The following is a 13,134-nucleotide window of genomic DNA, read 5'->3' as shown; positions in this document are numbered from 1 at the left end:
CTACGGAAAGGCATTTTGGAGCCGTTAATAACTGGGAGTATTGATTAAGGAGTAGAGAGCTGAGATTCTGGCTTATGGTACAGAGGACTTGCTACTGGATCAGACCTCTGAATTGTGCAGTACTCAGTATATCAGGAAGAAAGACATTTTTGGCATATTTAGGTATTCTGAAAGTTTTATTGTGCTTAAGGTTCTTGCTGTTTTGCTGTTCCCTCCTGCCCCCCGGGGAATTCCTGGCACCTCTGAAGTTAGTGGAGGTTCTGTGGTGGACTGTGGCTAGTGAGACTGTGATTTATCCTTCAGCTTTGTGGTTTGCAATGAACCACCGGGATTCATCTGTACTCCTGGATGCTCTATTTTAGGCTGCTGTTGGCTTCTAGCTTTGCCATAGACTATTGAGTAATGACTGCTATTGCAAATGAATACCCTTATGACTAACCACAGCAAAGTTAAGAATCGTATATTTAGTTGTGGGTGCTTTGTTCAGAGCATCTGTATCAAGTGAGCTTGGTGTCTGTCTTGTCTGTGGAGGCTGGTTCTGGTAAAAGTTACTGCGCCCCTGTTTTTTCCAGGTTTGTTGTGTCTCTCTACCTGAAGTCACGTATGAGCGCTGTCTTCTGGGGTTTCTGGGATGTGGTAGCCTCATCTGTGCTGTGTGGTGACTGGGTGTGTGCAGCACATCACAAGTCAACGTTCAATAGCCCTTTAACTCTTTTACAAATGATAGACTTCTTTTAAATGTGGTTTTTCTTTTGGTATGTCTCAGATCCAAGTGCTTACAAGTTCAGGCTTGGACCCTCACAGTGAGAGCAGCTTTACCAACAAATGCTGCCCTGGGAGCTGCCATTGAAATAGGACATTACACATCAGTTGTGCAAGCCTGGAATTTAAAACAGCAGCAGAAGGAAGGGAAAAAAACAGAGCAAATAGTCCGACTGCAGAGAAGGAAAATAATTTTATTTTATAATTAAGCTACAAAGCAGGATGACAGACTTCATAAACTGAGCCCTGTTTCCCTAGACAAGCCAATTAATGTACATGGTTGGAATGATACGTGTTATAACAAGCAGCATGAAAAATAGCATGTTTCAAGTTAGGAAAGTTGTTCGCAAAGCCTTTAACATGCACAGTCAGCTAGATATAAAACACCAACAAATCTATCTTAACAAGCTTTTAAAATGTATTTGGAGTAATGAGAAGAAAATATAGGAAGACTTATAAACACACATGAAACGCGTTTCAGCAGTTATAGATTGCATAGCGTAGTGAAAGCCTTTTAGTTACTGAGCAGCAGTAAAATGTGTTGACTGTTTAATTTGTACACAGTTTTATTTTACAGCATTTTAAAAGTTGCCTTTTGGCAGAGAGAATACATAAGGATGTAGACTTATTGTAAGACAGATGGCTGACAAGAGAGCCCAAGTTAACTTCAAGGTTAGAATTATCATGGGAGAATAAAGCTCCCAAGGGCCTGGGATGTACATGGCTCTGTCTGCTTCTGTAATCTGTTTGACTTATGGGTCCTGCTAGCAAAGTTATATTTGGGTATTTGCTGTTCATTAACACCTGTTTCGGATGCTTTGTCAGGATCTGATCCAAGCATCACGTTGTACAACCTGCCCTTCCTTCAGTGGACTTAAGATGGGACTTTTAATGAGAAAACGTCATTTTGCAAACGTGCCATAGTGACACAGAGCAGGTTTCTCATTGCTGTTTGTGAACTGACTGTGACTTCCCACACTTTGCTTAATATAAGCACCATGTGGGAGTCCCAGAGTCCGTTGTGAGGTCTAGAAGCTTCAGTGCAGACAACTTTACAGTCGATATCTTCAAGCATAGCTCAGATGAAAAATAATGCAATTTGGATAATGCATGTAATAGTTCTTCACCCTGACCTAGGAGTTTGGGTTCCCCCCTTCAGTCAAAAGGCAAATGTCTTGGAGATGTAGGAGCAGTAGTAAGCAGGACAATAACAACATTGCACAGAACTACTTTAAGATGTTGGTGTAGCGGGTGGGCAATAGCTATATGTACAACATATTGGAAAGGGGAAAGAAGGTTCTAGTGCTTAACTAGCTTCAAGTATCAAGATAAGAGGCCTTAATAACTACAAGGCAATATGAATGGGCAGGAGCAGAACTTCCACTTCAGTAGCTGAGCATGACGATCTATCTGCATACTGTAAGGTTTATTTATGATGAATTTTTCCTCCTCTGCTCTAGCATTGTTACAAATGTTAAGCTGTTGTTTCTTGGCTGCTCCAAACTAAATGCACATGATGAGCTGTGCTGGTTTCTGTGCTGTACTTGGATGGGGTTTATGAATTCTGTCCACCATAGGCACAAGCCAAAGAGTCATGAGCAAGCCCTGTAGCATCAAACCCATGAAAGGCTCCATTCAGTCCTGTCATTATTGCTGATCTAACGGCTGGGAACCAGCTCTGCTGTTCTGGAGATGAATAAGAGCTCTCAAAATAGCAGCCCCAAATTTACATCCCGTTGTGGTTTGGTGCAACATCCTCTGAATCGGTGGTAGTTAAGGCTGTTTCCACACTCCCCCTACCTCCCCCCAAGATGAAGGACTGAGTCCCCACTCTCCTGAAGTAATAAAGCTTCACCAGCAGTTTCTCTTTGCATGTGGATGGACCAACTGCCTTCCCTGGGCAGACAGCTGGTTTCCAGCCATCTCTAGGCCAACTTTTACTTTAGCAGCTGGTTGTCATTACATAAAGTGAATGGGCCTGTTTTTCCATCTCTCTTATGTACATTAATACAACACAGCTGGCTTCCACAGTGTGGAGAGAAGCTATTTGCAGAACTGAGACCAGAAATTTGTCAGTTCTCTATCATATGCAGGCTGACTGCGGTGTTGAGCAGGCATCAGTGCTTCCACTCCTCCCAAAGGTTCAGCTTCTGCTGCAGATGAAAGCTTGCCTTGGTGCCCGAGTGCCACCTTTAAGTTCAGATGTGGTAAACACCCTTGCTGTGCTTAGTCTGTTCCTCTTCCCAGCGCTGTTGACATCTCCTGCTTGTGTTCTTCTTTCTTAGAACCACGGTATACCAAGCATGTGCCTTTTGTGACTTTGAAGGGATAGTAAATGGAGATGTAATCAGCTTCCAGGATGCACAGAGCCTGGTGATAATCCCTTAGATGCAAGCTGAAGGAGGGAAAATATCACACATTTCAGATCAAGTTGGTGGCTTCCTTTCTCTTACTTTCCATGAGTTCAGTTTATGTTCAGAATTCCTCATGCAAATGATCACCGAGTCTTTAATTCTGCTTAACTAATTGGTACTTGTATATGCAAGATTAGTGATCAACTATACTAATATTATTGACCCCTCTTTGGCTCTCAGTGCTATCTGTTTTTCCCAGGTGATTGCAATTAGAGCATAATTAATTATCAAATAGCTGTGTTCCTTTTGTTGTGAACACTGTAACAATTACACACAAAGATCGGCACAAAATCCTGAATACATAATTCATTGTCTTGTGCTTTCCCCATAGAATCCATGGGAGATTTGCTAGAAAACAGACACAAGTAGTTGATACATAATGTATTTAAAGACCTATAAAAGTTTCATCCTTGTGAACCCACAGGGAATAGGATGGTTTGAATTTAACTTTTGATTGTATGGCTGAGAAATGAAATACAGATAAAGGGACAGTTACTGTAACTGGCACCAGACCAAAATAAATGTCGGACCCAGCTGTCTGTATCCTTGAATACATGAATAACTTTATGCTCCTGGGTTGTTTAATTGGATTCTGTGGGACTGCGAATTCGAGTAAACTTATTCATGCATGAGTGTTTTTTTCAGAGTCGTGCTGTTTCAAGTACTTTCATTGTTGAACAGAGGGAAAAATTCCTGGTGAGTGCAGGCAAGGCCACGCGTTTGGCTTGGGCATTAGGTCTGCTCTCGGCGGGGAGTGCCCTCGTCCCCAACAGCGTGCAGGAGCACCGCACGCCTGGGCAGCAGCGAGCGCTGAGTGGTGTGGCTACTAAACCTGCAGTGTTAGAAGAAATTATTTCTGTCCTCTCAAAGGCAAATACAAATCTAAGTTGGCTTCTTCAGTTGAAGTAAAGACAGTGATGGGATGGGAACCCTGGGTAATGGGTAAAGACTCTTCCTCTCACTGGCTGCCCAAACCATCTTGGGCCAGGAGCTGCATCAGCTCAAGCCTTGTGCAAGCGGGGATGCTTCTCCTGGTGGGTGGTGCCGTGTTCCCTGCCGGCTGCTGACTCCAAGCTCCAGCACCACAGGGAGGCTGCGGCCACAGCACACCGAAGCAGGAGTTAGACCCTTCTTGTGCTTGCTTAAACATTTGCCTTCGGCCTTCCCACCCCTGTCAGGGAGTGGTGGAGAGAAGAGTCTGTTTGGTGAGAAAGAGGGGCAGGATGGGGAGAGGTTAAGTGCTGTTTGTTCACAAAGAAGGCTCCAGATTCACCTTATAGGCCCTTATAGATGTGCCTGCATGGACTAAAGAAACAGGAACTAGATGGCCAGTTCCCTTGGGGGGGTTTCTCAGTCTTCACCGTTTCTGAGGAGGCACTGGAGCACTCTGGGCTGCAAAACGTCTTGAGTTTCCTGTGTCTGGATGGGGTAACTTGGATAAATTGCTCCACCCTGGGTGTCCAAGCTTTTCTGCTAGTAAAACAGGGATGGTAACATAACTGTTCTTTTTACAGAGTGCAACGAGATTTTTTTTATTGCTGTGACAGTCTTGGATCTGAGAGCACAAATGTGTGAAGACTCATAAACCACAGTGTTTCCCTGCGTTCAAACTGCTGTTCTGAAACTTGGGTTTCAATTACCTAAGAGGGAGGGGAAAAAAAAGAAGTGTTTATGAGCTTTCAACCATTCCCTCCTCACCCGTCCCCAAAATTAGTTTATTAAATCCTAAACCGAGCCGGCAGCCCGCTCGCCAGGCTGCAGCGACGAGCAGCAGCGGCTTTCGTTCGGTTTCACAACCCTGGTGTCCGGGGCTTGCCTCCCCCGTCCCCTTCTGCTCGCCGCCTTCGCCCTTCGGGGCTGGCACCGCACGGCCCCGCCGGGCTGCCTGGAGCCGGTGCCGGTGCTGCGGCGCCACCTGGCGGCCCCGGGGGCGGCAGGGACCGGACGGGCCGGGCCGGGAGCGGCCCCGCAGGCCCCAATCCCCGCAGGATTTTTTCCGAGAGCAGTGCTCTAGTACTGCCGAGCTCAGCTTTTCGTAGCAGGTTTTACTGGTTTGTGGTGGAAAATAGCTGCTAAAATGAGAAGGTGGAGAGGGAAGAGAGAGAAAACAGCCCAAAGTGCAGCGCTGACAGGTCTGAATACAATTAGCTCAACTCCTGGCTGGAAAGTCCTGAAATACTGAGGGCTGCAGGAGACTTTTGAAATGATATTGCAGGAAGTTTGAAAAATACATTCCATCTTGCCTCTAAGTTTTAATTGGCACGGATGAATAAGCCAGGTTTTATTGGTAGAAACACATCAGAGGGTTCTGAATATAATTCTCGGCTCGTTATAGTACTTTTTTTTATATGTTTTCTAGCATAAACAGTCTTTGAATATGTGCTGGGCAGTTCTAAAATATCGCCATGTATCTGTGATGGATGCCTGACGCAAATTAGGCTACAGGATTTCAAGGTTTCATTAAGTTATTGCTACTCTTCTCAGCTTACACAGCTGAGAAAGTGTGAACCATAAAGTCCAGCTTTCTGATATCCATAAAAATGTCCTGTGGTATAAAGCCGATGCCGGCTCCATAAATTGTGTGCTTGTCCTTAATGGTTCTAACTTCAATTTCCTTTATGTTAGAATCTGAATCAGGTAGAGCATCTAGCCAGTCTGCCTTTAACTCCTCGTTCTGATTAGCAAAAACATCAAGGCATGTAGGTAAGGCTTCTTGCTTTACTCCTAAATCAAGGGGATTTGCTATCTGGCTGTCACGTAAGAATAACTCTAGAATAGTGTCTGGCGATACTGGACCTCTCTCCTCTTTCAGTTGCCTCGCTTGGAAATTGCTCGTTTGCAAAATTAAGGTTAGTCAGCCTTGGCATGACCCAAGGCTCTGGTCTTTTCCACTCGTTATTCAGTGGGGTTTACACGGGAAGAGATGATGTTCTCTGCCCTTACATACTTTCATTTCTGCTTCTCATTCAAAGCTGTTCTCAGATGTTTTGCAATTCTGAGCATCGTTTTTTCTCTTCATTGAGGGAAGGTTGTTGCCTTTGACAGCTGCCAAGGTATACGCAGGCTGTCACTCGTAAGAGCAAGTCACAGCTAAAATTCTGTCTGCATCTCTCAAAATAGGTTAGGTAGTTAGGAAAAGCATTAACAGAGCCATTCCTTATAAATTATGATTAACTGAGCATGAATTTATGAATTATAGTTCACATTTGGTGCTCAGCATGCTGGTTAGGAACACTTCTGACATGTGGTACTCTGATTTTCCAGAAAGAATGAAGGGATGTTGCTGGAGAAGAAGCAAGTATTGTGATGTTACTGTGGCACACGTTGGAACAGCTCCACTGTTCAGTGACCTTTAGGCTGGGTTTTGTCTAGCATTACTCAAGGGATAATTTTACCCGTTTTTCATTGCTTTTCTTCCTTCAGATGTGGTGGTTCTTGTTTTGTGGGTTGTTTGTTCCCCCCACCTCCCCATTTCAAGTGTTCCTGATAGTAGGCCTTGTGACTTCACCTTTCTTCCTTAGTCCATATGTTGTAGGACAGGTCAAGGATATTCTGTTTTGGGACAAGAAAAGAAGTCCTGGACTTTTTATCTGTTATTGAATTGGGCAGAAAATGAGAGCTTTAAAAATCCATGTTATTTCTCTGCATCTTGAACATAATGACTGGGGACGAAAGAGTTGTAGAGAGCACAGAACAAAAATAAAACACCTAATACACTGCTTTAGATGTAGATCAGGACAGATATTCATTCTGTGGCCTAAAAAAAAAAAAGCTGAATGCTGGGACTGAAGATGTTATTGTTCTGTTCTCATGTTAAGCTAGCATAAGGTTTTCAGTTGATTTCTAAACCGAAGAATTTTAGTTAAATGTCTCTCTTCTGTGGAAGCTCCTTTTTGCACACAGAGTCCCGGTGGCAGAAACTGGGTCAGCTGGGCTGGGGACATAGGCTGACCTCGGTCTGGTGGCCTCTAACGGCCACGTGCTGGGTGGGACTTTGGGACCAACACAAATGCCCTGAGTGCCATAGCAATACCCATTTATACCAGCCCAGGGTTACACTTCCATATGCATTACAAATCACTTGAATCTTCCTTGGAATTTGTTCTTTCTTCATTGTCATTATTACTTCGATGCTTACAGGACCGCCATAGGAATGAAGAGGGAGAAATTCTTTTGGAAATAATGTTACCCCACATTTATTTATATATGCAAGTCTGTGGTCCTAAATCTAAAGGACTATAACTACGTGTGCAGGTATAAAGGGAAGTTTGCTTTCACCCTGGAAATGCCTATAAACTAGTCTTCACGCTTCTTTGCAAATCTCATGGCTCTCCCCTAGGGTAATCAGGACTTGAGGAATCAATTGCAAAGCACAGATTCTGGCAGTGAAACAAGCTGTAGTAATCCATTTGTGAAGTAATTGTGAAGAGCAAATGCAGAAGAAAACATGGTTTGCTTGTAGAAAACTCCTGACCAAAGAACACAATTACATTTTGGAATTGGGGATTTACTGAAAGTGATCCACCCACTTTTAGAAACCTTACTTTCACAGGCTGTAATACCTTTGATTTTTTTAGGATGTTCTTGTGAAATACAGCATTGTTCCTCGTGCTGAGTAAAGTTGGGCTGACTTTCTGGGTTTGGTGGAATGACTCTACTTGTGTCTGGGTAACTGTCAGAATTTTACTCTAGTTTCCAGGAAATGAAGTTGCATTTCTTTATTTATTTTAGCATATCGTATTTCAGATGCATTTGATTTGAACCACGTTTTCTTTTTTGATTAAAGAATCACTTGATTGGTGTACAAATCAGCACTCGTAGTGATACAAGAATACAGAGGAAATATTAAAATGCAATCAAATAAGAGTCACTGCGTCCTTGTCCGAGAGCAGGTACGGGTAACTGATCCTGTATTTGTCCCTGGGCTGCCGGATGGAGTCTCTGGGCTGGGTTAGGATGGGAACTTGGAAGCTGAAGGCTGTGAGGGCAGCAGCACAGCTGCCAGGCCTGCAATCAGCCCTTGGGAATTACAGGTGACGTGACTGCTGTGTTCAATATTTGGAGCTGTTACTAGCTCTTTGCATTTTTGGCACCTTTATGCCCCATTAGTATCTACGTCTGACAGATATTTCTCTAGTTAATTTTTCTGGCACAAATGACCTACAGAAGCATATTTCAGAGGCTGAAGCAGACGGCATTAACACAATAAGCCTTGCTGTAATTGTGAGATGAAAGAGGCTACTGTTGATCTGGCCATAGCGGGTTGACTGATGCTGCGGTGAGAGCCAAAGCTAATTGGGCTGGGAGGGAAGGGCTTGTGTTTGAGACAAGTGTGGAGAATGCTGGAGGACAGCTGAGACAGGCGGAGAAAAACCCTGGGGACCGGGATTATGGCAGAAGCCGAAGTGAGCTGGGTAGCCACATCCCACTGAAACTCGGTTTCCTTTGAGACTGCCACACACAAATTACTGCACCGGTGTGACAGGGTTGTTCTGGGACTAAGGCTACTGTCGTCATACTGTACGGTGCGGGCGGGCACGCACACCATGCGTGTGATAACTAGCCCGGGTAGCTGGTAGCGAGACTGGGCTGTGCAGATGTGACACATGGTCATCTTCAATTTCTGCCTAAAACAAAAAGCTGTCTCACCATAATAGCAACCATTTTAATCTTTTGTATAATTTCCGGTGTTTATATTCTCTTTTTCTCTTTAGTCTGACTTTATATCCTGTTATAGATGATCTAACTAACCTCCATCTTACCTTACTGGGCACTAACTGGAAAGAATTGGTGCTGTGGGCTTCACTGCCTGGTGTGAAACCACCAAGAGTGCCCCTCATCTGCAGGTGGGTGAAATACATTTTCACCTGCTGGATAATCCTGTTCAGTACTGGAAAGACATCATGCTTTAAAGGACAGCATGAAGTAATGCTCTCCTGAGACACGCTGTGCTTTGTACTAGAGTTTTATTTAGCTTAAAAAACAAAACAAACAACAGATCAATAGTAAGCTCTGTCAAGAATATTAAATCTGCTTTTAAGTTAAGTCTCATTTCACTTTGACTCTTTTATGGTAATATGTTTTCCTATCTATGTATAGCTACTGTATGTATATGAGAGATACTGTTCTTATGCATTGTTTCAGAAGGGGCCAGCAAAGGCTATTCCCATTTTGCTGCTTGTTTTTTTTTTTTCTGAGATAGCAACTATGCTGATCAATGGTTTCTGAATTTTTAGAAGGATGAAATAGTTGGGGAAGACACCAAGTATGATGACTGCTTTTACCTTCTTTGCAGTTTCCTTGGGTTCACTCCATTTAAGTTCCACCAGATGAAGTAAAAGCTGGAGATTATTCTCTGCTTAATACATGCTTTTTAACTGAGAATGTTGCTAAAGTTTACATTAAAAAACTCTCATAGTATATCTAAAAAGAAACACTTTTGAGGCCAAGAGCGTAGCATATTCACAATATGGACATTGATGTCTGTGCTTCATTTCCTCTAGACATTATTGTAACATATTGCTGAGTGCTCTGATGTTTTCCCCCTCCCCGTTAGCTTACTAAATTGCCCCCAATTCCTGCAGATAGGGCTGTAACGAGAATACATGGTCTCATCGCAATCTGCCAGCTGCAATAGATTGACTCCCATTTCAAACACACATTGATTTTTTTTTTTTTTTTGTGGAGCTCACTACAGTAACAGCCTTCTGCTCCCCGTGTTTTGTACCCTTGACTGATCAATGTTAGGCTTCAGCTGGAAGCCTGGACGTATCTCTGGTATGAAGTCCAGCTTTATGTTCATTAGCGCTTACAAGGCTGAGGGGGTTCAGCCTGTGGTGTGACAATGACTTACTAGCAGCTGAAAAATGAAGGTGTGTAATGAAAATACATAGGAGCCTCAACAGTCATTGGGTCAGGTGGAGCTATTGTGTCTTCAGCCACATCTCCTTGCGTTACGCTCCTCTGCAGCCGTGCTGACCTCAGCAGCAAGAACTGGGTCAGGAGATAGCACTCATTTGTACTGCTGGCATGACATCCCACTCAGCAAAGCAAAAAAGAGAAGTCATAACTGAATTGTGTTACTTCACATACTTATGTACTTCTTGGAGTGCTTTCTGTCAGTCTCCTGGTCTGGAGACCAGGAGATTTTTTTTGCCTGGAAAAGCATCCCTTTGTTCTCTATATAATGTGCTACGTTTATTTGGAGGCAAACATGACAGAAGAGTGCAGAACACATCCCAGAAAATGTGGAATCATGATAAAATCGGAATGCAATGATCCTGTAAGCAAAGAACTCGCAATCACGCTTATTATTCAAAGATGATGTAAGGATGAAAGGGGGGGTCTTTTGGATGCTATGCACAGATCCTCCTCGAGACATGTCTGGGAAAGCCAGGAAAACCAGCAGTATTCATTATCTAAAGGTCAAGAGTACAATAGCAAGGGAAATAGGATGTATTACATCAAATCTAAAATGTTTTCGAGGTTGTTATTGTACACAGGGTAAGAATATGCATTAACGGAATCCTTGAAAAGGTGCCATTGGGTTGTTGTAGACGTTTCCAGTGGCTCTTCTCAGTTCTAGGAACTGGTGACTGTGCATGTCTGTACTTAGTGCCACTCCTTTCGTCATCTCTTCATTGATATCTATTTCTGTAGCACTGAATTTAATAGGTGTAACATTATGCATATGAACTAATCTGAAATTCTTTATAATTAAAGTAGAGCATACCACTAACAATGGTAATATGTCTAAAACAACCCTTTTCCTATTTCCAGAAATTTCCTATTTTCTTGGGCTTTTAAGGGGGATTTTTTTTCCTAAGCTTGCATTGATTTTACCTTAAAATTACAGATGATACAGATTATTTCCGACCTAGACGATCCTGTGATTCTATCCCTAAAGTGATAATCTTCACTTGCTCAGTGAGACGTTCTGCAGGTTCACTGATGCGAACTTCTGCATGAGGTGTGCAGCTGCAGTGTCAGGCAGCCTGCCCTGCTGACCTTGTCTGCCACGTTGAAGAACCCAGCCTCTGTATTTTGTCTGAACTGGGAGCAATCTTTTATTTATATATATATATATATATATATGTGTGTGTGTGTGTATATATATATGTAGAGAAGGAAACATCTATATATCTCTTTAAATTATAAGTGTATATAATATAAAAATATATGTACATTTATATATAACATAAAACAACAACAAAAACCACTTCAGTTTCTTAGCATCATCTGTGGATGGTGGATTCTAGTGCCGATTGTAGTATTCTGACGATAACTAAGACAGTATAGAGTCTGTATGCCTTCTTACTCTTTAAATACATGAGGCATATCAAAGTTACATAAAATTGTCTTTATTTTGGCTGGGGAGAGGGAGGGAGGAGGAAGGTGGTCCAGGCCCACAAGTCTTCTGCAGTTTGTCTCCACTGTATTTGTGTGAGCTTATATAGCACCTTTACTGCTGATACATTTTCTTGCAGAGGGAGGATATACTACAGTGCTTCATCTTCGTGTGCTTGTGCTGGTTCTCAGGGGAAATTTTGGTCTTTTTAGTATGCAGTTGAAACAGTGTCTGAAAAAGTGTCATGGTTTGGATAATAATTTTTCAAACTAATTTAATACACTGATTTCCTTGGGATGAAGATCAAGTACTGTTCCATCCAACGTGCACCTAAAGGGCAACCTATTTGAGTTAAGTTTACTGAAACAGAAGTGACAGAATATCAATTTGTTTTCTAACTTCATGTCATATTTGAGAATCAAATAAGCAATTACATGAGACTAAAATGGATTTATTTCAGTATCAGACTTGCAGTCCACTTGTTGTTTTATTTTGTTTTATTTGATTGAGATAAAATAGCCTTTCATTTTACAGTAAACACAACCAAATACTATATTTCTTCCTTGGCTTCTTCAGAGCTTGTAGTTTCTCAGCCTTAAGTTGAAAACATTACTGACATATAATCTGTATCTGCCTTATTTAACACCAGAAACCTTCCCTGTGCCATGACAAATATTCCCAAACTTCTTTCTTTGCCACATAATGACTTGTAAACTGGTGCCAATGTGTAAATGTTAACTTATATAATATGCATTTACCAAATTTGAATGTAAAACCATAACCTCACACATAATGTATTTGCTTTGCATATATGTGCAGCCATGTGTAAATAGAGGTCAAAATGTTATGTCTCCAAAAGCATACAAATTTAGTTTTTGTTCTAGAAAATAGGTCCTTATCGGATTCTTCTCAGACTTCTCCAAATGGTCATGTGTCTCTGAATAATCCAGATTGTCCGTCTTACAGATAGGAAGCACATTTCAGCAGCCTGCTCCTGTTGCTCATCAAAGAGCTCTTACTGTAATTGGGTGTGTTACTAGATATGATTTACACAACTGTTTCTGCTCCCTGATACCACGTAAGGATCCTAGACAGCCCAAAGGATTACTGAAAGGACACGTAATGTGCTTCACCTCTAGGCCTTCTGCCCAGAATTAATGGTAGTAGAATTGCGCCCTTCCCCTTCCTTCACTCACAATACATTTTGTACAAATGGGTCAGATCAGACTCCTTTAATTCCATATGTTTTCTGAATTAGTTCCCATGACGGGGAGGCAAAGATCATTTGGCTTTTGTCTTGGTTCATCTTTTACACAGAATTGTTTTGGAAAATAGTCTGTTACAAATTACTTCTGTATAAAAAGCACATTCTTTATCTAGAATTGTAATGCACCTCTAGGCCAAATAGGATTTTGGTGAAATATGTAAAGCTCTTTGCCAAATCCCCGAGCCACTGCCATTCACTGCATTCTACACAAATCAAACTCATGCATTTAGAATAAACATGAAAGAAACTCCAGACATGACAATTGAGGTTTTACCAGCCTGAGAATTACAGCCCAACCACGATAATTGAAGTTCTGACAGCACTGAGCTGAAATTTGGCTGCCA

At 42.2% G+C, this 13,134-nt stretch overlaps 1 protein-coding gene across 1 annotated transcript in view; it reads left to right on the top strand.

Annotated features, from left to right (window-relative positions):
• The window catches only part of LOC106033457 (uncharacterized), a 321,304-nt gene that overhangs the window by 294,666 nt on the left and 13,504 nt on the right, over positions 1-13,134 (top strand). The window lies entirely within an intron of this gene.

Source organism: Anser cygnoides, chromosome 15, assembly GCF_040182565.1.
Source record: "Anser cygnoides isolate HZ-2024a breed goose chromosome 15, Taihu_goose_T2T_genome, whole genome shotgun sequence".
Lineage (NCBI taxonomy): Eukaryota > Metazoa > Chordata > Aves > Anseriformes > Anatidae > Anser > Anser cygnoides.
The sequence above is the reverse complement of the archived record's forward strand: the minus strand, read 5'-3'. Positions and strand labels throughout refer to the sequence as shown.